Source organism: Dreissena polymorpha, chromosome 13 (assembly GCF_020536995.1).
Source record: "Dreissena polymorpha isolate Duluth1 chromosome 13, UMN_Dpol_1.0, whole genome shotgun sequence".
NCBI classification, from domain to species: Eukaryota; Metazoa; Mollusca; class Bivalvia; order Myida; family Dreissenidae; genus Dreissena; species Dreissena polymorpha.
In genome coordinates, this window is record NC_068367.1 from 19,260,202 (window position 1) to 19,284,011 (window position 23,810).

General features: G+C 35.3%; 2 long non-coding RNA genes across 2 annotated transcripts; both read right to left on the reverse strand.

Moving 5' to 3' along the window:
* Positions 1–2,654: 2,654 nt before the first annotated feature.
* Positions 2,655–16,985, reverse strand: LOC127856529 (uncharacterized). The gene is made up of 4 exons (XR_008038095.1): positions 16,330–16,985; positions 5,413–5,439; positions 4,724–4,821; positions 2,655–3,487 (listed from the first exon to the last, which is right to left on the reverse strand). It is a non-coding gene; the product is annotated as an uncharacterized LOC127856529 (long non-coding RNA).
* Positions 16,986–20,394: 3,409 nt separating this feature from the next.
* Positions 20,395–22,972, reverse strand: LOC127856521 (uncharacterized). Its single transcript, XR_008038088.1, has 4 exons — positions 22,785–22,972; positions 21,603–21,806; positions 21,064–21,091; positions 20,395–20,593 (listed from the first exon to the last, which is right to left on the reverse strand). It is a non-coding gene; the product is annotated as an uncharacterized LOC127856521 (long non-coding RNA).
* Positions 22,973–23,810: the final 838 nt, after the last annotated feature.

The window sequence follows — 23,810 nt, forward strand, 5'->3', positions numbered from 1 at the left end:
CATATACATTAATATTAATCCCAGTACCAGATACTCTCTTTAAACGAAAAACACCGTAAAATCAGGAAATGTCGTTTTTGATTAGATTGTGTGCATTGCACAGGCTAATCAGTGTGCACAGGCTAATCTGGGGCATCACTTATTTGACATGCATTTAGCCCCGTTTTCCCTGAAAGCAGCCAATATGTAGAGATTTCAATGACAAACTGGCCAATGTCGTCGCACAAGCTGTTAAACACTATTGAGTACATACACACACTTCTTTCTGCAATCTACCAGTACCAGTGATGAAGTATAAACATGCAGATGTGGTTTTTGTTTCTATCATAGTTAAGAGCAGACTGACTTGCAACGCACATTCATAACCTTAGTTCTTCGCAAGCGAAGAACTAAAAATGAGAGATACTTTAAACACGAGGAGTCGATCTTTGGAGTGAATCAGCCTAGGTTCAGGGCGATGTATTTATGTTAGAGATAATCAACTAAGCATGGTCACCTCAAGATTACAAACACGAATAATGGAATAAAGGAACAAATCGCCGTTGACTAATATTTATTAAACGAGTTAAGTGATGCATGTTCTCACAACTTTTTTTCTGAAAGCGCACAGCGAATTCGGTTGATTAAAGCCCCGTTGATTACATTTCTGCTATAAACCACGGCACGAAAGGCTCACTATCAAAATAAAAACATAATTGAACAGTTAATTGAAAATATGTCGTTTCTGCTTTCCCATTTTTGTTATCCCACCAGTGGATATAACTTAAAAATACAAATCGTGAGTTATGGTAAATTGTTTACTTTCACATGAAGTCATTGTGAATGTGAAGAATACAAGCATACAATTATCCATTAACTCGGTCCAAAATGACGGACACTGTTTGGTTTTGAATCACCCATGCATATGTGAAGAAAGTCCAAGATTTTTCTTAAACCTTTCTGATATTGTTTGTTCGCAGTTTTTGTTCAGCTGGAGCAAACTTTTGATAAGAACGGCTTGATAACAATGTTGTTATTTATTGATATAAAAGGGGCACTGAGTTTACGCAATACATCCTTAATTACATCAATTTGGACACTTTGCTAATAAAATGTATTATCTTATGTTATGTGACAGGCATGATTTTGTCGATCAAATTATTCATTCGGGAGGTCACGGGTTCGATCCCCACTGTGGGAGCGTTTTTCCGATTTCCCCCATAGACACCAAGTACTGGTTCTAGTCCCAGGAAACGGTATCGAAAGCGTTTCAAATGCGCCGTAGGCCTTCCATGCAATCGAGCTTAAATAAATAGGTATAAACTAATTCAGTAAACTGATTGTATGTTTCTTACCAAAGAGTCGAATGTAGCACGTTACTTTCAGCTGCTGAACAAGGTAAATTTCTGGTTTGTAATGTGTCCACCAGAAAACCTGTTGAACAATAACGGCTAGAAAATCATAAATAACACTTTTGAAGAATGCAATAATTTTGATGATCAAACATTCTTCTTTTTTCACAAATGAGCATTGTCGCGAATACACAGATGCGTAGAAATATTACGCTACGCACAGTAGAAAAAAAAACTTGTGACCCCTTCATTGATAAATGAGCTGATCTACAAGCAACATGAAATTCCTACCGTGGTTAAAGTTATTATACATTTCTTAACGGGTGTTGTACATTTGTATATTTTTGAATGGAACTGTCCACAGACTGTTGTTGGAAAACTGTTTGATTTTCATTTGACAAGATGCACTTAATTGTATTTAATGTTCTGTATTTTTCTGATATTTTGAAATGTGTATAAACACAATGTAAATAAGTCCCTTTACATGGGGACGTAAATTTGGGATACTAACAAAGTAGAATAAAACCATAGCTATTTTCTGTTTTAGTACTGGTACTTTACACCTGTTAATACAGTACTCTGTAACAAAGATAAATACAATACTTGCAACAACATGTTCAACGCACTATTAAACTGTAATGAATTGGAGATTCCGAATACTAGTTACATTTTGAGCATGACAAAGAGTTTGTGTCACTGTTAATTTGCAAAGACTTGTGAAAATGCATTTTATGTGAACTGGGAAAAAATAAATATATCAAAGATATCCTATTATTGACAAATGTGATTTAATCACTCATACACCTATTACATTATCCATGAAATGGTCTAAAGTCTATATGTGTATCCATGATCACATGTGTTAATTTAGGCTATACAATTGTGATAAAGAATACTGTTTAGTACATGTTGCCATAAACTACTCAGAAAAGAGGCAAGACCTAATTACTGGATATACTTCTTGGATTCTTTTCACTTTACTCGTGCAGTATGTGATTTGGAACTTGAATCAGAACGTGTTGGAAAGCTGGTGCTTTATGTTCTTTGTTCCGGAAAGCAGAATATTGTAGAAATATAATTACGGCTTCTAATTCATAAATTTGTCAATGAAGATAACAGATAACACATTATGAAAAGATGCCCATTTGTCTAAGGATGCCGTTTCATGTTTTTGTTTTTTCTAAAGTGTAGCAGTAGTCGGATAGTTCTATTGCCAGGATTAATTTGTAAACGTTCTCTAATTGTCCCTTTACAGACACTCATTATGGAGAAGCAAATTTACCTAAAACAATCAAAAAACGAGAAAGCTAGCCAAAACATAGATGATGGTTGGAAAATATGTATTGTTGATTTAGAAAGATGCATTCACTGACAGTTTAATGTTTCCAAAAACTAAGATGTAGCGAAAATAAGTTGGACATACATATCATCACAACATAGACTAGAACTTTCGACTTGTAATCTGTCCGAAACATTTAATGTCGAAACTTATTAAACACACCGACAATACTAGGAAAATGTGTTATCTGTTCATGCATTTTTTCAGCTTGTTTTCAGGTAAAAGATGATGATGCACATTGTCTGTGTATACAACGTTTAATGATGGTTCAACATGTGTCCAATGAAACGTTAATTCCTTTATTACATTTTAAACTATTATGCCATGATTTGTTTCACTTAGATTACCACTAATAACCATATAGTATGCACCATGCATTTCATCTACGGTTGATGGATATTTGTTTAAAAGGTTACGATACCGTAAAGATGGTCTTCCTCGTCGCTTCTTAACGTTAAAATATTCATTCACAAAGTTTCATCAGAACTTAAAATGCTATGACACTTGATTTTATGCGTTACTATGACAAGAAAATGCACCATGTAGCCATGATCAAATCAAATAATTCACAAATTTGCACATCAATATCAGCGTGTTCTCCGCGATTCGGACGGTACTATTCGGTACTATTCGGTACTATTCGGTGGGCTGGGAAGCTCTGGAGATGGTTTTGGTTTAGGCATTAGAGTAGAATAATCTGGTTGGGCACGATTGGACTGGGATGGTGGTGCGGCCCTTCCATCGCTTTGTATCTTAGAGTCTTCTCATGTTCCTTTATCCTGTTTGTCCACGACATGTGAGCTCATTGACTCCTTCCCTATAAATACATAAAAGGGATTTGCAAATGCGCACATGTGTAATAAGGGTTAATGTTAGCTTTGGTGTTCTTTTGTAATTCCATGTTTTCTTTCCATCGCAAACATGATATTATTTGCCTATACCATATTATGTTTAAAATACACAAAACTGTATATATGTTATCGATATTAGTTTTGGTACATAGCCTCCTGGTTGGTGTTGACAACAGTGTCAATTTCAAACATGATTTAGAGGTAAATAAATATGTAACAGCATTCCACAAGTCAATAATGTTATTTAATATTGTATTGTATCTTTCTTTTTTACCGATAATGTTACTTAATAGTGCAGTATTGTATTATTATTTTTACCGATATTTTTTTTCTGCTAGTTCGTTGCTGAATTTTATCCCTAAACTTGATGCGTTGTTGGAGTTCCAGATGACTCATTTTGTTTGTGTTAGCAAGACTGAATGGGCTATTTTAAGGATTTAACATTTATGCCTATGCCAGTTTAGTCCGGATATAACTGCAAATTCTTCTATGATTTAAATTAATGTTTCAAACGATATCCGTTTACCGTCTAGTATGAAAAAGCGTCATCAGCGAAGAGTTACTGTTTTAGTTCTACAATATTTGTTATTCATTTGATTTGTGCGTTAAGCTCTATGTCTATCGACATGAATTCAATGCAAATAATAAACAGGTGAGGCGATAAAGGACATCCTTGTCTGAACCTTTTTTGTACACTAAAAAATCAGAAAAATGCCGATTATTTGTAACGCACGTTAATACATCTTTATAAAATAACATAACCCACTGTAAAGTGTGTTCATTTAAACCAAAATGGCAGAGGCATTTAAACATAAATTCCTGATCTTTATGTCGATCGCTTTATTAAAATCCGAAAGAAATTTGATATTCTTGTAAAAGTCTATTTTAAAAATTGCGGGCTTCCGAAATGGGCCGTATTGATCTACCATTACCAACCTGTTTCTAAATTTTCTCTCCTGCTGATTTCTCAACGGACAGCCAGTACACATGAATATTATATGGAGGAAATGGGAACAAGAGAGGTTATAATTATTGAAACAGCTCTCAAATTGAATTCTTGTTGAAAATGTTAAATCAATATACTAGTATTTTAATGATAATCGATTCAATACACAAAACCGCAAGCGTGTTTTGTATGTTTCTAAATAAGGTGTGTTAAGTTATTATTTCTGTAGTTAAGACATAATACGGATATTTTGCACCTTGAATTCCAATCACACTGCAGAGTTGTCGTTCCTTGCTCTCACATTCAATTGGATCCAGCTTTGCTGGTTTCAGTCAAATCTCTGCGCGGAGGTTGCTAGATTGTTAACATAAAAGGCCCGTATGTAATAGCGAGTTTTCTTCCCTAATTGGGAAAAGTACTTGTACCATACCAATTGGGGAAAATTGGCGAGAAAAACCCTGAAATGGGGAAAATTCGCGTCGTGAAATATCCCAGTTGGGAATTATGGGTATTTTTAATTGCTTGGTATCAAAATCACAATTCAACTCAATTATTTATTAATATTTATTTTGGCTTGAAATGCCCAGTGTTAGTGCTCATTTTATTTATTAACTTGCAGATAATGCAAGTTTGGAACAAAATTGACAAAATGTTCCTTCCTTTTGGAAATTTTGTAGACTGCAATTGGGAATTTTGTAGTTTTTCTGCAATTGGGAAAGAACCTTTAACGAGTACTTTATAAAGAAGGGAACAATCGCTGTGTATGTTTTAGAGTCAGGTCCTAAACAGCAATTGCCTTCTCGTGTTTGCGAATTCATTGACGTAAAGTGCTTAGTGTTGTTTGTGTCCTCAAAAACATAAAATCTTGATATGGAAATAAACCACATAATTAACCGACTGTTTTACATTTCATATTTGAACGCTAAAATATATAATATGACATACCAAAACTGGTGCCCATTTTGATAAACTCTGAAACAGAAAATTAAGTTAAATTAGTGCAATACATTTATAGCTCGTGAGAAAAATTCAAAGACATTACTTTATGCAATGTGTTGCATACTTAAAAAAGTACTAACATTCGCGCGGGTACCAAATTCGAATAACATTAAGGTAACCTCTTCCAATTAAATGAGATTAATAAATCACAACAAACAGTATACAGGGTGCAGAATCAGCGGGGTTTTCATGGGGTTACACACGGGCTTGACAGAATGTAAACGCCTAAACGGGCCGTTAAGAACTTTGTTTTCGAAAATAAGTTATTGAAATACATTCGCAAAAATCTTAAGCGCATAAAAGACATTTGTTCTTGCATGTTGTGCCAATATCTTTAGGTATAAGAATAAATCCTTAAATACGTTTGAAATCGGTGTCAAAATTTCACCTTGCGCGTCGCATAGTCGTGCAGTATACATGTAATTTCAACCCACGCTAAAGACGTCGGACCGCGGACATTTCCGATAAAATTTGCTGAGGTCTGGGATTATTTCCCGAAACTGTCGGACCTCGTGTCAGAAAAAATATATTAGGAAATTAATATGCTAAACAATGCGAACTAGTTCATGTTTGTTTTACTTTGATAGATCATTTAAATTTAAAATTTAAACTAATTTTACCAACCAGTCGAACTTGTTATTTTTGCTGGTGATGCAGGGTTTTCACTGACACCCCAAAAAATTGTCGCCACTTTTTTGAGACGAGAAACCTTCGGTTAATCTGACCTTATCTTTAATGACAATCATTTAAAAAAAAACTTACAGCTAAATACTGTCACTGACTATGTTATAACTTTAATAACTATAATTTCCTATAATTACCCAAATTACATGAAGGTACTTTAATAAGTCTTAATTCGCTTTATTTGTATATCAATAAGATAAACATCACAGGTGACCAAAATAATCAAAAAATGTTAAGTTGAGACAAGCTAAACGTTTAATTGACTTTAACCCAAGAGTTGGCATGGACTAGAAAGGAGTCCTTGGACACCATGGAGTGGTCCGCTGCAACAGCAATGGTCTTTTTTTCTCCAGACATGTGATGAGCATGAACTTCTGATCACAAACACTATCTTGCCCCTTCACACCCGTTACCGAACGTCATGGATGCATCCTTGCTCAAACCACCAGTATCTTATTGACTATGTTATCTTGAGAAATGTTACAGACGGGATGATCATTGCCAAGTAAAAGACTGCCAGCTGCAAGCTTTCCTTTGTAAATGCTCTGGAAGAGCGTTGGATTGGGCAAAACTCAGAAAACTGATTTATGCTACAATCACAGACACCCTTGGGGCAAGAAACACAAGGACTGGTTTGATGAGAGGACATTAAACAGTTATTGGATGAGAAACACCACCTCCACAAAGCCTACATCAGAAACCCAAAGTCCGTAGCCGGGAATGATGCCGTCAACAAAATAAGCATAAACTTTGTCAGATACAAGTTGTTTTGATCAGAAAAAAAAGCCGTCGAAAGCTATGCCGATAGGAACAATTATACGAAATGTTACGACGCGTTAAAAGATGTTTTCAGACCACTATGTTTTCTATCAAGCTTGCAAAGACATGCGCACTTAACACTTAATGACCGTTTCTTTATGAATGTAGGGTCTTTTCCGCCCTATGCCACTGGTCCAAAATTCGGCCCCATTCCCAATGCTAATCTGGTTGTTTTTTCCCAATTGAAAAAAATCCCAATTCCAAATTATTTTTAAACCTTTAAATATATAAGTTAACCTGATCCAGTGTAGAATATAGAACAAGGGCTGTTTGTAAAACATGCATTCCCCCATATGGGCTGTCAGTTGTAGATCCAGCAATCGTTTTTTGTCACTGTGACCTTGACCTTTGACCTAGTGACCAGAAAATGAATAGGGATCATCTGCCAGTCATGATTAATGTACCTATGAAGTTTCATGATCCTAGGCCTAGGTATTCTTGAGGGTTAGGGACCCCGGGACGGCGGTACTCAGTACGCTCAACGCACTGGGGAAACTGTCTCGGGGATGAAGACGACGGCCGGTGACAGCGAGAGGGGCCATTAAGGCAGAGCTGCTTGCTTGCACTCCTTTGGTGGAGCTGCGTACAGACAAGAATTTGTCTTATAATTGTCAACTACCAGTGCACATTAAGGTCTCATTGGCCACCGTGCACTGGTATATTTGGATCTAAATTATATCTTTGGCGAATACCCGGGAAGCCGGGGTAAATTTGACCTACTTTGGCTCAAAATTTATATTTTTCCCCTGAAAGGTCACAGGGGCAGGTCGGACCATAAAGACTTCGTGAAGAGGCCGGTAGGACCTGAAAATAAACTCTGATACACACACGTTAGGGTAAAACCAATAAATAAGTTATAGATAGAACCAAGACGATATTGTAAGTTAGGTTATAGTTTGAACAAGGAGGTGGACTTTGCGGAAAGTCTGGTAATGTATTGTTATTTTTTTTATTTAAATTGTATAATAAGAAACACATTTAGCAGATTAAATTATGGTTTACTATTTTTGTCAACTATACATGACCAAAATGTGCATATGATATACAGGATGCAGGATCACATGACTTAGTTGGGTTTTCCCCATTACATGTTATTGGATGTAGATCTAACTCACTGGTTAGTGCTGCTTTTTTCAAATACATTTTTAAAAACATTTTTTCTTAAGAATTTTAACTGGTGCATAAAAGACAGATTGTTATGCTACTTACACAGGTGGTTAGCGTGTGGCTATGATATTAATTAGTGAAAACATCATTTTGAATGATAAATAATCATTTTATAACGAACAATTAACTGTTCTGAGAAAAAAAGAGTTTCAACTATCACATATATAAATATATATAACAAGGTATGCAACTCAAAATCACCCGAAAACGGCTAATTTTTATGCTACCGGTAGGGTGGCATATAGCAGTTGAACTTTCCGTCAGTCAGTATGTCAGTCTGTCTGTCCGTCCGAAAAAAAACTTTAACATTGGCCATAACTTTTGCAATATTGAAGATAGCAACTTGATATTTGGCATGCATGTGTATCTCATGGAGCTGCACATTTTGAGTGGTAAAATGTTAAGGTTTAGGATCGAAAATACAAATCCAAGGGAAGTAATAAGCTTTAATGGAGATAATTATCTGACCTGCCAAATTATATATTTTTTAAAAATAAATCAAAGCGGCGCAGTAGGGGGCATTGTGTTTCTGACAAACACATCGTGATAAAAGGTCAAGGTCATCCTTCAAGGTCTGAGGTCGAAAATACAAATCCAAGGGAAGAAATAAGCTTTAAAGGGAGATAATTATTATATATATATATAATAATATGAAACCATACAACTGAAGCATAATCAAAATGACATTTTATGGTCAAGACAAGCACACAATGACATTTTTGGGCATACAAGTATCTTAGGTACTTTAAGGTTACCTGTGAATCTACAGTCGGGGTAGTGGGCATTGTGTCACACCGGTCTTACTGACCTGTGTGAATGCGCGCTAAGCATTGTGGGAAACGGACTTTTTTCCATCATGGCGTTGGTAAACATAATAAACACGGAAGTGAAAAATGGTAATTAATTAATATCAAAAACAGGCCCCATCAAACCGGGCCAGCTGTAATATATATTTGGATGCAGTTTGTGCTTCAAAAGGAGCAACTTTTCATGTCAGTCTATTGTTTGTAAGAATCACTAAACACGTAACTTAGACTAACTAAACACGTTGCAAGAATGTATCTTCGAAATAGTAAATAAATCTTAATCATAAATAAATATTTATAATTAAAAACATGCTGAAATTTGAGAACGTAAACGATTTAAAATAAACGCTGTGAACATAACAAGGAATCTTACATGTAGGGCTAATGTGTGAGAGGATTAATCAGGGATAAAATAAATGGAGTTCGAAGGATCTAACATTTTGAGGAGGACTTCATGGTATCTTGGACATTTGGCACTTTCATATATTTATTTAGTAGATACTGAAAATGCTGAATGTGCTAATTGCAACATCAAAGACGAGCAGGTGAGATTTTTACAGCTTTATTTTTCTCGACATAATATTGTATGTTTTCCATTTAATTTATATGGCGCTCAATTTTAGCTCAGCTGTTTTGGGGGAAAACCCTAGGTATTGTCATAGACAGCTCGTCGTTAGACGTCTGCGTCTTGCTAAAACCTTTACATCGGCTCTAAAATCAAAGTGCTTCCACCTATAACATTGAAACCTCACATGTATATGCACCTTGATGATTTCTAAAATTCTACACACCACACCCATTTTGGTGTCACTTAGTCAAAGGTCAAGGTCACTAACCTCTAATTTAAAAAAAACAACAACATTCATTTATTCAAAACTGCACAGCAGCCTAGCTTGGCACCCATTATGTGGTGCTCTTGTTTATATATAATTTTTAAAATGTATTAATATTCAGAATAGTTGATGCATGTATAAATAAAAAGATACAGCCATGAACAGTGTGTTTTAATTTTTAATAAATATGCTTTGATTGCGTATATGCAAAACAATGAAGTCCATATATTGTTAACTGATTTTTAAAATGTTGAATGTAACACCTTACGTACCAGTCCGTTTATGTACCGACACTTTATGTACCACTCTCTGACACTTTATGTACCATATTTATAATATATAGAGATAACTAATTTAATATGAATGTGTGTTATCGATGAAATGTATTTTGTGTGATAGTATTTATGAATTTAGACTTATATATTGGCCATAGATTTTATTTTTTCAAAAAATAAAATTTATGGCCAATATATAAGTCTAAATTCATAAATACAAAATTTGTCAGATTGTCTTAGTGTCACTGAGTGTCTTAGTTTAATTTATTAGCTCAAGAACATGTAGTACTTAATAAATGATTTATTAGTCTTACCTGAAATTGAAGTAAATTATAAAAATTCATTGTCTCTTATCTTATCCTGACTAAGGATTATAAAGTCTAAAATGTTTGTATTATATTGTATAATTGAAATGTGATACTTTGAAGAGAAGAGAGAATGACCTTAATGTTCAAACTGTAAAAAAATCAAAGTATTTCCTTCTTTAGACTTTAATCATGTTTAGAGAATGACCTTAATTCATTAGGACTGCTATGAATGAATGGACAATAACGCCTATATTTTATGTAGGTGGTACGTAAAGTTTCAAAGTACGGGTAGTACATAAAAGGTCTGGTATATGTACATAAGGTGTTACACCCTAAAATGTTCATGGTATCAGTGTTTCAATAATGTAGTGTTTCTAATTCTGTATTGCTTAGGTTGTTTTGTTTCAAATTTCAAATTTGCATTTATTTTAAAGCATTTTCAGTCATTTTGTGAATTCCATGTTCTTATATTCAAATATTAATTTATGGTTGCTTTTGTGTATAGAATGTTGTCCACTGGGCGTGGGTTCGATCAATACTTTGGGAGAGTTCTCTTTATCGTCTCCATGGACAACAAGTCCTGGTGTACCAAGTAGTAGTAGTAGTGGTGGTGGTTGTGGTGGTGGTGGTGGTGGTAGTAGTAGTAGTAGTAGTAGTTGTTGTTCTTGTTGTAGTAGTAGATAATTAATTAATTAGTAGTAGTAGTAGTAGTAATAAGAGTTGTAATGGTTGTGTTTGTATTTGTATTGAATTCTGATAATACAACACAATGATGCTGCTGCTAACAATAATGATGATGATGAATATGATAATGCTGCTGCTGATTGTGATGATGATTATATGATGGGACTTCGGTATTATAAAATTTGTGAGGTTCAAACAAAAAACCTGTTGGATAATAAAACTTATCATTTTATGACAAAAGAGCTAGATTGTGGAGTAAAAAATAAGTATAAAATCCCTAATAGGAAAGCTACCATTAAAGGGCCATGCGGGCTTCATCAAAAGCAATGCATGAAACAGTTATATCTCTTTCAAATGCACTCAATATTGCTGTTCCAATTGATATGCTCAGAAATGCTTCTGGATGGGCATACACCAGGGCTTACTCTGCCATTCGCCAAATTAGCCAATGGCTACAAATTGATCTATTTGGCTAAAGAAAATTCTATTTGGCTACTACTTTTTCTTCATGAAAACTTAAAAATAGCCAAAAATAGAAGAATTTTGCCAAAGCAAGGCAACTTTGGCTAAAGACATCCAGGGGAAGCCCTGATACACCAATGAGTACTTTCCTTCAGTTATTTCTTCTAAAGACACATTAACAACACTGTCGCCCTTAGCAGGAATTCCGGACGCCCCCCCTAAGATGTTCCCTTTCCAGACATTTCCCCCATTTTAGTTTTATTGCTTACATTACTTCCCCCCACCCCACAATTAATTTATAATGGTTTGGTTGAAGTATAATCTTGATTTATTATCAAAATGATTATTTTGCTTATGTAATCTTATGTTATTAACTTTTTCTATGAAGCAGCTTGTTTGTTGTTTTCTTTGGATTAATCATTCATTATTTTTGTTAAACTGTTACAGGAGTGCATGTAAATCATTAGTAAGACGTGCATGTTGGTGTACTAGAGGAATACATGGGATATTCTAAAAATCTTACAAATGTTGTTTTTAATATAATCAAATAGGATCAATTGATGAATTAATTCAGTTTGAGTCAACTTGGGCTGGGTTGTGGAACTATAATTATTTGTTGTTTTTAATCCAATTAAATAGGGTACTATGTAACTGTCAAAGAAAATATGCATTCATACGCAAGTATTGGATGTCACTGATATTTTCAATTTTAATAGTAGCTAATTAAGACTAATTAAAACAGAATTGGACTTTCCTTGCAAAGTATTTCATTATTAATAATGTAATAATATAATAAGCTAATGTAATCAAAACATGTTGATATTTAAATAAGTTAACTCAATGATATTAATAATACTCCAAAACGCAGAGACCTCATCAGTGGATGAACTCTGGAACCAATTTAAGGCCCTTATCCAGGCAGGTATCTCAAAATTTGTCCCTATCAAAAAAGTAGGCCCCAAAAGACTTCTCCCCTGGGTTACCCAAGACATAAAAAGATTAATCAGAAAAAGGGACTCCCTTTACCAAAAGGTCAAAAAACACAAAGGTCAAAACCCCTACATTAGGAAATTCAGAACCATCAAACACCTCATTCAATCCAAAATAAAAAGGTCATACGAACTATACATTGAAGACATCCTAGATATACAACATGCAGACACTCACTCCAGCAAATTCAACACTAAAAAGTTGTATTCCATCATAAAGAATGCAAAACAAGACGCTCAAGGTGTTTCTCCACTCAAATGTGAGACAAGCGGAAACCTTATCTCAGACAGCCTTGGTAAAGCCAATATACTAAACAGGCAATTCCAATCTGTTTTCTCAGGAGTCTCCCCTCTGTCTCTATCCCAGCTATGCAGAAATACCCTAGGAAATTCACCGTACCCCACCATGCCCAAGATAGAAATAGACCCCAAAGGAGTCTTGAAACTACTCCAAAACCTTAAAGTAGATAAGTCTGCTGGCCCAGATATGATCAAACCCATTGTCCTCAAGGAACTCCGGCATGAGATCCTTGACCTAGTGTCACTGATTTTCCAAAAGTCCTTAGACTCTGGTCAACTCCCATCAGATTGGACGAAGGCAAACGTCTCTCCTCAATTTAAAAAAGGTAACACTAGCGACCCAGCAAACTATAGGCCCATATCACTCACATGTGTCTTATGCAAACTACTAGAACACATTATCGCATCTAGCCTATCCACACATTTTTCCAAACACAGCATACTCTATGAGCTGCAACATGGGTTTCGCGAAAGGCGGTCCTGTGAGACTCAGCTTATAGAGTTAGTAGATGACTTAGCGAAAACTCTTGCATCAGGTAAACAGACAGACCTAATCCTACTAGACTTTAGTAAAGCCTTCGACAAAGTCAATCACCTCAAATTACTGCATAAACTTAAGATACATGGTGCTTCTGACCAGACCATATCCTGGATCAAATCCTTCCTAATCGGCAGATCCCAATCAGTCGTAGTAGATGGTACTAAGTCTGACCAAGTCCCAGTTACCTCTGGAGTGCCTCAGGGTTTTGTCCTTGGCCCCCTCCTTTTCCTACTATACATAAATGAACTCCCTTCCCTTGTTACATCCCAAGTTCGCCTCTTTGCTGATGACACTGCCATCTATCTAACAGTGACATCCGAGGCGGACTGTCAAAGTTTACAAGACGATCTCAGTAAACTAGAGAAATGGGAAGAGCTATGGGACATGGAGTTTAACCCTGGCAAGTGTCAGGTTCTCCATGTCACACGGAATCGTAAGCCCATTGCGCACCAATACAAGCTTCATGGTCAAATCCTATCCCCAGTTAAGGACGCACAATACCTTGGTGTTGACATTTGCCATGATTTAAGTTGGAACACACATATCTCCAGGATCACAACAAATGCAAACAAAACATTAGGTCTTCTCAAACGTAACATCAAGACAAAACATGAAAAGGTCAAATCACTATCCTATCAAACACTAGTACGTCCCCAACTTGAATATGCTTCCCCCATATGGTCACCACACACTCAGGTCAACAAACACAACATAGAAATGATTCAGCGGCGAGCAGTCAGATGGGTAAAAAATGACTACTCCCATTACACCAGTGTCACACAACTTCAAAATACACTCAACTGGCACACCCTTGAGAACAGACGCATAGATGCCAAACTCGTCCTTTTCTACAAAGTCTACCACCATCTTGTGGCCATATCCCTCCCATCTTATCTTGAAGCCCCAACCAGGTTAAACAGACACATGCATCCCCTCAGTCTTCGTCAAGTCCATACAGGTTACGATTACTTTAAGTACTCTTTCTTCCCCCACACCACAGTATTGTGGAACAGGTTACCCCACCCCGTCGCAATGCTGCCTGACCTTGAGAGCTTCAAGCAGGCAGTAGCCCAACTTAGCCACTAAACCCATGAGAATTGCTTTTATCCATTTTTTTACCCCTTGTATACTACATGACTTTTAAATCTCTTAACAACCTAACAACACTATCCTTATTATTGTACAAATTCTTAATTTGCTGAAAGATACCTTTCTCAGCTTTTACTCTTTTACTTTACTAACAGCCAACGCGCACCCTGCCCATAATACTCGCGAGAGGCGTCAGGCAGTACTATGAGATATATAGATATATATTTAAATTTGCCCCCAAAAACTAGGGCAGGTAGATAGGAAAGAATTTTTTTTGGAAAACCAACAGTGTTGTCAGTGTTAATATTTGTAAAGCTTCTTCAATTTCAGTTTTACATTTTATGACCTGCAACATATTCTATGCTACTTTATTTTACTATGGTAAGTCATTAAAGTGTTATTTATTTTTCAACTATTTAATGTGCTAATCTCATATATAGAATTACTACCCCATGACACCTAATCTAAATTCATTAATACAATAGTTATAATTGTTTTATTGTAACATACTATTCCACTAAATATGACCACCATAGAACATCAATGCTGTGCTTTTACTAAATTTTTCATTGATCTCAATTATTTAAAGAAAAAAATCTATCAGGCACTTATAAAAAGATATATAATTAGGGTGTCAAAATTTAACAATCTGAACAAATCAATTTGAACTTATCTTGCAATGCAAATGGAGCCACTTGAAATATCAAATTGTTCCCATACTAGTCGGCAATATAGCTATGACTTGTCTATTCAAAACATGCATTAGACACACCTTCTGAAACTTTTTAAGCGGTTTTGAAAACGCTATTTCATTGCAAACTTTCGTCAATAAAGGATACATGTTGTTATACAGCCGAAAGTGAAAGTACAGTTTAAAAAAAATGAATAAAGAGCGAAAATGTTGAAAACTAACGAAAATTTTAATTGATACTAACATAAGACCATAAGACTGAACAAAATAATACTTAACTTTTAAATCGTAGCATGAATGTTTACTTATAAAGCAAATTCTTCATTCATCCGCGGACTTCTTTGTGTCGTAGTCATAAATGCCTCCAAATGGAGGTGCGTGATGCGTCTAAGGATAGAGGTGATAATAACGTAGTGACGTCACCATCTATGTATAGAATGGGGTAGTGGGTTATAATTATTTGCTACTAAAAATAGAGATTTGTTAGAGACAATTATTTTCAAGGGAAATAATTTTTATAATTATAAATCTCAGATTATATTTTTGCTTACTAAGAATTAAAGATTTTGTATTTTGTTTATTTATAACTTAAATGATTGATTTGTCAATTTTTTTAAATGATAATATATCATTTCTTTTCTGTACTAATTTGTGAATGGTTGGTTTCATTACTTACCTGTGGACTTATACATAGATACACGATGAACTGTGGCTATGATCTCTTTGATAAACCAAAGGCGTTGGTAGTCAGCGATGTCTTACTTGGTCATTTTTAAATGTCTTCAGACCCCCCTCCCCACGCGGAAGGATGGCATATAGCAGTTGAACTGTCTGTCTGTTAGTCGTCGGTCCGAAAACTTTAACACAGGCCATAACTTTTTTTTCGACGGGGTCAGTTTGGACGCCTGTAACATGTTCATTAAACAACTCAAAGGGCGGATATTTGGCTTACGTATCCTTAAGGGATAAATGCGTAAGTATATAAAACGAAATCAAGTCATTTATTTCAAACTTCAGATATTTTGAACAAAAAGCAGTCATGTTCAATGATTTTTCGGAAACTGTCACTTTTAACTCGTTCACATTTCTTTAAAAACTTGAACTACGAGTCCAAAATTACCTGGTGGCGTCCTCAGTCAATGGACAATATGTTCGTAGCAACGAGTTTGGCCTTACTTGCTTTATATAATTATATCGAACGAATTTGTAACCTACCTGTTTACGCGGTCGAGTAAAGCTATCTGTCATCGACGGAACATTCTGCCATCGACGTGACGCGTAATACGGTGTGATATGTACAGGTGAGAAAATCTTCTGCGGGCGACTCTCGCCTCGGTCGCGACGCGCTCGCTCCTGCTGCTGACCGAGGGTTTTTCCCTTCCTTGAATCCCGTCGCTAAATTTAGTCGCATTTCTGGGATCCCAAGCTTTATGTTATGTTAGTCGGTTTACCGTTATGCACACGAAGAATGCAACACATGCGTACAATTAACCGTACGAACCAGTTAAATGAGAGTCGGCAAAGAATGTACATTGCTTTAAACAAACAATTTGGTGCCGATGAAGAATGAACAGAAAAAATGATAATTCACTTCCTTCAAAATCGTTCAAATGTGTATTTGCCCAGAATTCATATTGGATAAAACAACAAAACACTCAATCTCCATGCTCGTTCCAGTCAAATCTCTGCGCGGAGGTAACAAAACACTTTTGTGCAAATGATGAGTTCCAAGAATATGCATATCCCTGTTGTAGAAATAAGTAAAATTTATGTTTGCCAACATTTAGCGGCGTTGTGCAAAAATGGGTCTTTGCTACATGCGACCAGCGTAGCTCCATACCAGCCTGAATATATGTATCAACGCAAGGTTTCATAGTCTCATTAGCGGACAGGGTAGCTCCTGACCTTGTTAAATAACAAAACAGAATCTTGGTACATGTGAAGCACGTAAAATATGAGTAGAAAATCGCAGAAATAACGCTGAACATGAGCAGAATGCCAAACATATTTTGTTTTTGAATGCCTCTGCTACATGTAGCTCCTTTACTTTTATTTCCAGTTCGAAAATAACGTTCGAAAATAACGTGCTACAGTACAATAACTGTAACATAATTAAACAATAAAAAAAGAAAGCAACAATCTAGACGGGAAGCGACCCCTAACCCTAACACTACCCCTTACCCTAACCCTCTAATCCCCCATGCGCATTACAATACCAGGCCTCGCTCGTTGTCGTTGTCCGCTTCCCAAGTAGACCCGGTGGTATATCTTCTCGGCCACCCGGACTAAAATATAGCAGTATGCTTTCATACTTAAAATAGCGATCCACGTGTTGTCACAGAATTTAACAACAACCTAAACAATCCAAATTATTCGATCGTTTAGCGTTTATATCGCTTTATAATCTTATCATTTTCAAACGATTTTTACTCGTGCACGAAAATGTATTTTCAGTACGTTTCTGCGTTATTAGCAATATTTTGCTTCATAAGGAAATTGTACGTTTATTTGTAGAATGTGTTAAATTAAGTTGAACAATTGTCCGTGTGACAATATGTGAAAAAGTCTCTTTTAGGAACATATTTACCGATAAATCATAAATAACGGACTAGACTAAAACATGAGAGATTAGTATATTTTTTATTGTTCTTGGGGGAAATAAAAACATAAATCTACTAAACAAACGAAATAATGTTTCACGAAAATAAGGAAATGTACAATGTTTCATATATTTTTGTGTACAAAAAAAAATTGATGGCCAAAACAGATTTGTTTTATCAAATTCAGATAACACTGGCTTTATTTCAACGATAAATGCACCATTTCCATGTTAGAAAATACCACGAATTAATTAATAAACGACTTAACAAGAGAATAAATAAGGGATATGAGTACACTCACTTACGATGTTCATGCAACCGTGTTGTCATTACTTTACGTCACCGACGCTTTAAACAATCCCTAAACGCATAGGTAAAACGGTATACCGTGTCATGAAAATGAGATTGTGTGACATGTAATGCCTTAATGTACGAGATGTCATCGTTACAATATCCTACACAACAAAGAACATTCACGTAGTAAAATTTCGAGATCATAAAATCGCGAACATAAAAGGAGATTTTCGTTTAAAACTATGCACTTATGCCAAGGTTCGATTCTCATGTCCAACACATTTTTCCATTCGTTCTTTAACATTTTGATTATGTAAGACTATTTCAAATATCAGAATATTGAAAATAAATACATTAAATGACATGGAAACGATTTCCAACAAGTGTAAATAAAATCATTTTCCCCAAGTCGAAATTTCCCTTGCCTTATATATTATAAATAGTATTTTAAATTCCAAGGTTTGTGTGATCTGTATAGGTGACATGTAAACATATTGTTTGTTAAAATATGCGATGATGATGAACTATCCATCATTTTCACATATTTATATACTAATGCTCAGGTGAGCAACATGAACTGAGCATTATGAACTATTTATGACTCGATTGGTTTCGTTTAAAAATGATGTACTAAATGTTATTCATACTTGTAAGCAGTTTATGATAGTTGCATTTAAATACGATTTATATTATAAGTTAATGCAACATCTAACATTCTAAACTGCAGCATGGTTTTGACATATTAATTTGTGTAAACTTGGTTAGCCTCACAGTGAAGGTGAAACTTAAAATTTGTGCGGTGAAACTACACATTTTTTTCTATTTTTTCGATCAAGGGAACATCAAACTCAAAGTTTGAATTTTTCCTCTTTATTTTTTTTAAATGTATATTTTAAATTATGTATGACTAAGTATTGGTTTTGTTTCTAGGTTTAAGAGGATGGATAACAACACTTGTGTGCTTATTTTTCTTTGTTCTACTTGTAACACCTCATTTATCTTACCAATTAAGTATTGCTTTATAATATTTGGTAAGAGTCAAATTTGTTACAAGATAGTTATAAAACAAAATGGGAAAAAAGGATTGAGGGTAAGCATCTTGAAATTTCTGAGACTTCTTAAAGGGGCCATTTCACAGATTTTGGCATGTATTGAATTTTGTCATTAAATGCTTTATATTGATAAATTTAAACATTGGACCTACAAAACTCCAGTAAAAAAATCAAGAATACAATTAAAAAAGAAAAAGAGTTACCCTAAACAGTGCTCGAACCACTGACCCCTAGAGTCCTGGAGTACAATTCTACCCACTTAGACCACTCGGCCATCAGTGCTCATACTATGAATGATGTATTTTATACTATATATAAGCAATCCTCGTAGTGTAACAAAATATAACGACAACAACAGAACTCTCCAAATTATTAAATCGTTTCGCGTTGCGACGCTTTATAATTTTCAGGTTTTTAAATCATCAAAAGATGCATATAATGACTATTTTAGAGCATGGTAAATGATGACTGTTTCCTCACAAATATCATAATTAAAACAAAACTTTGCGAATCTGAAACAAGTATTTTAAATTTTGTCAATTTACCAAAACGTGAAAAGGCCCCTTTAATTGTTCAGTAATTTTTTGTAAAAATTTCATTGTGGATTAGGAATACCATGGAAATCAGTAACATGCGCATAAGGAGCACAGACACTCGGCATAAGCTCACACCCCCCCCCCAGCTGTAACCCCAGATCCCCCCCCCCAAACTCCACCCCAACAAGCTGCTACCTCCTCCCAAAACCATCAACATTGTCCATTATCGATACAAAATCAGAAAACAAAAAAGTTTTGAGGGGTTTTGGAAGGGCAGCAGCTAGAAGGCGAGGGGCGAGAAGCAAATAACGAGTGCCTGTTTTAAACTAAAGATCAGAAAATTAAAATGTGGTATTACAGTTCTAAAGCCATAAAGTAATTATTCACAAAGTTTCACTAGCAATCACACGTGTTTGTTACGTTATCCGTTGCGCTACTTTGTTTACAAAATACACTGTATCATTGGGGGCATAATGCCACAGGCACCACAGGCACTCGGCATAAGCTGCTAACAGCCCCCCCCCCCCTACCGCCCGCTGCTGCTCTTCCAAAACCCCTCAAAATTGTCAGTTTGTTATACACAATAACAAAATTACAAAAAAGTTAGTCAATTTCTTTATATAGATATATACCACATGACCCCCGATTTATATATAAATATATGTCGACTAACTTTTTTGCTTCCTAATCGTAGCATCTGGGAGAGTGGCGTTACAGCTAGGGGGGAACAGCTCATACCGAGTGCGTGTGCATTATACAGGTAATATTATTCATTCAAAAAAATAATATTCATTAATCTATAAAATGGCAGAGTTTTATTCGCGACCAGACTGGGACGATCCTAATGCTGGATCTGGAAGATCCTTCGGCTTTTTTGGTCTTGGTTCAGGCATTTTTGTAGAATCATCTGGTATTGCGGTCCTTCCATCAGCTTGTATCGTAGGGACATGCCCTGTACCTTCATCCCGTTTATCACGTTTGAAATTGCCCCCTTTTCCTATATATACATCAAAACGATAAACACATGCGCACACGTAATAGGTATTCAATCTAGTTTTGATTTGCTTGCGGGGGAGGAGGGGTCAAATAGATTTGGTGACGATGGGGGAGAGGAGTCAAATTAAAAAGGCTTTCAACTTGATTTATTCAGCAAAAAAGTAATTCAATATAATAAAAGATAATCGATTAATTCCATAAAGCTATGTTTCTAAATACAGATTTTAAAGTTGTTTTTTATGTAGTTCAGACGCAAGACGGATATTTTGGAGCTTTAATTATTGCCATAAAAAGGCCGTGTGTAGGTGTGTCAGATCAATAAAAACTCTGTCTTTCTAGTATTTGTGAATTCATTTACTTTGATTGAGTTGTGTGTGTCCTCCAACAATTTGTATTTTGGGATGGGAATAAAAAATCATTATTGACAGCCTGTGCTGCATTTAATATTTAAACGCTAAATTATAGACACACCTGAACTGTTGCCCATGTTGATAAAAATCTGAAACAGAAAATAAAAATATATTAGAGCCAAACATTTACATCTCTATCTCTAAATAACAAAGACATTATTTTAAGCGATGTGTTATACAGTTAAATAGTACTTGTCATTATGAAAGACTTTCGAAACTCTATTTATACATATTTCATTAAATTAAGTGTACTTATTCCTAAGCCGTTAAAAAGTTAATTGTTTCCAATTATCCGACATACCCTAATATTTGGGTGCAGACCCTTTTTATCCGTATTTTATGTTGAATCGATCAGTTTTCATAAATTTGATCATGTTTGCTCAATTTACTTTTACGTTTAATAAAAGAGACTTGAAGTTAGCGCACAATGTTATAAACGTGGGCAATAAATTACGTATAAAAAGTTCAATACAATTAGAAGTTTGGCCGACCTACTACCTTATTTTTGGAGATGTTGGAACAAACAAAAAACTGTTTTTACCTTATCGCTTATGATTTATGTGAAGGCGTTCGTATCATGGAGCGTATGTTTAAACTCACTTGTTCAATACGAAGGTGTAGTTAATTTGGGTCTGCCTTTTGCCAGTCGTAGGTCGTCCGTCTTGCGTCAACTTTTCATGCAAAAGACATCTCCTTATTCGGTATGCAGATTTTAACAAAACTTCACAGGAAAGGATAATCGGACGACCCTCTATCAAATGTGTTCAAATAGCTCCGGTCCGCTGCATGTATAGATCACTTTAGCTAAAAAATTATATATAACTAAAATGAAATATCTAAAACCGCAAGGTTCAGGAGTTAAATATTTTGTGTTTAGTAGCATCGTGCCTCTTCCAAATTTGTTTAAATGATGCCCCAGGTTCAAAACTGGTCACGCCCTATGGTCACATGATTTATATAGGCTAATACAGTGGAAAACTTTTTTTAAATCTGCTCTAAACATGCAACGGTCAGGAGTTAAATATTTGGTGTGTAACATCTAATAGTGGTCCTCAACAAAGAGTTCTTAATCGTTCATTTGGGGTCAACACTGGCAATGCTTCAGAGGTAACATGTTTATATAGACTTTTTTAGTGAAATAACTTAATAAATTTTTATTTGAAACATAAAAACCAAGAGTTCTAATATTCCCGGTTAGTCAAAATTGGCCATGCCTGGGGTATATTTGGCAAGTGTCATTATATTGTGGGGCATTTCCAACCATACATCTGGGTTCGAAAAAGACCACGTCACATTACACGCATTAACGATCTTATTCCATATCGGCCATCTCGATTAATAGAAACCTAAATCGAAACATAAAATAGATCAAATGCGAGTTTTGCTAAAGTTTGACAAAAAATTAGTGAAATAACTTAATAAATTTTTATTTGAAACACAAAAACCAAGAGTTCTAATATTCCCGGGTAGTCAAAATTGGCCATGCCTGGGGTATATTTGGCAAGTGTCACTATATTGTTGGGCATTTCCAACCATACGTCTGGGTTCGAAAAAGACCACGTCACATTACACGCGTTAACGATCTTATTCCATATCGGCCATCTCGATTAATAGAAACCTAAATCGAAACAAAAAATAGATCAAATGCGAGTTTTGCTAAAGTTTGACAAAAAATTAGTTCAACGATAATTTACCTGAGTTTATTAATCAGATGGAATGCCCTTATAGCATAATAAAAGTAAAAAACAACAACATAAAATAAAGAAATAATAAAAATAATACCAGAGCTTCCAACTATTCCACTTCCTTGTTCAAAATATAATCAACTTTACAATATCGAAGTCAATACACACTATCTATCTTGTTCTTCAGAGGTTTATATTGGTAATCTTAAACATAAGGTTGATCTTTCCTATCGATCTTCAATCGACCTTGTTTATAACAATAAATCATATCGTGAAACACATTTAAATCATGAAACATAGTGTTTTTTAAATGTTTGTCGAAGGTCGCCGACAAAAAATTACCCATCTCATTTTACCGGTTTGATGTTTTTAGCCTGATCGAGAGGTACCACTAGACGAGAGTTAAAAAATGCTGGCGGTCTTGCCTATTTCAGTGCAATAAAAAAACTTACGTCACAATGATGATGATACGGACTTAAAATGGCAAGTGTTACTTGCCAAAAAAATAACTCCAAACTCTAACAACCATCAGAGCTTTATAAGATGCTGATATTCTTACCATTTATGTATTACGGAATCTGGGTTATACTAAACATTGAGGTAAATTCACAATTATGTAAATTCCTCTTAAAGTCTCTTGCATGGAGTATGGTTCTCGTATTTAATTGTTGAATGCAACATAAGCATGTGGCACTACCGTTAAATATGGTTTCTCAAGTTTTTTTATTGAATGCAACAAACATTGGTGGTATGCACATACAAAACAAGCAGCCTCAACTTTATGTATTATAATTTATTATAACACCCCATACATTGTTTTTGTCTACAATATTATTTGGATGTGACTTTTGTCTCAGCGGAACTTCTAGTTACGCTGTAATATGCACGAGTGGATGCCTCTTTTTATAGCTCACCTGAGCACAATGTGCTTTTGTGATCGCCTTTTGTCCGTCGTTCTGCGTCAACATTTGCCTTGTTAACACTTTAGAGACCACATTCATAGTCCGATCTTCTTAAAATTGGTCAGGAGATTTGTGCCAATGATATCTTGGACGAGCTCGAAAATAGATCCGGTTAGTTAAAAAACATGTCCGCCAAGGGGCGGGGCATTTTTCCTTATATT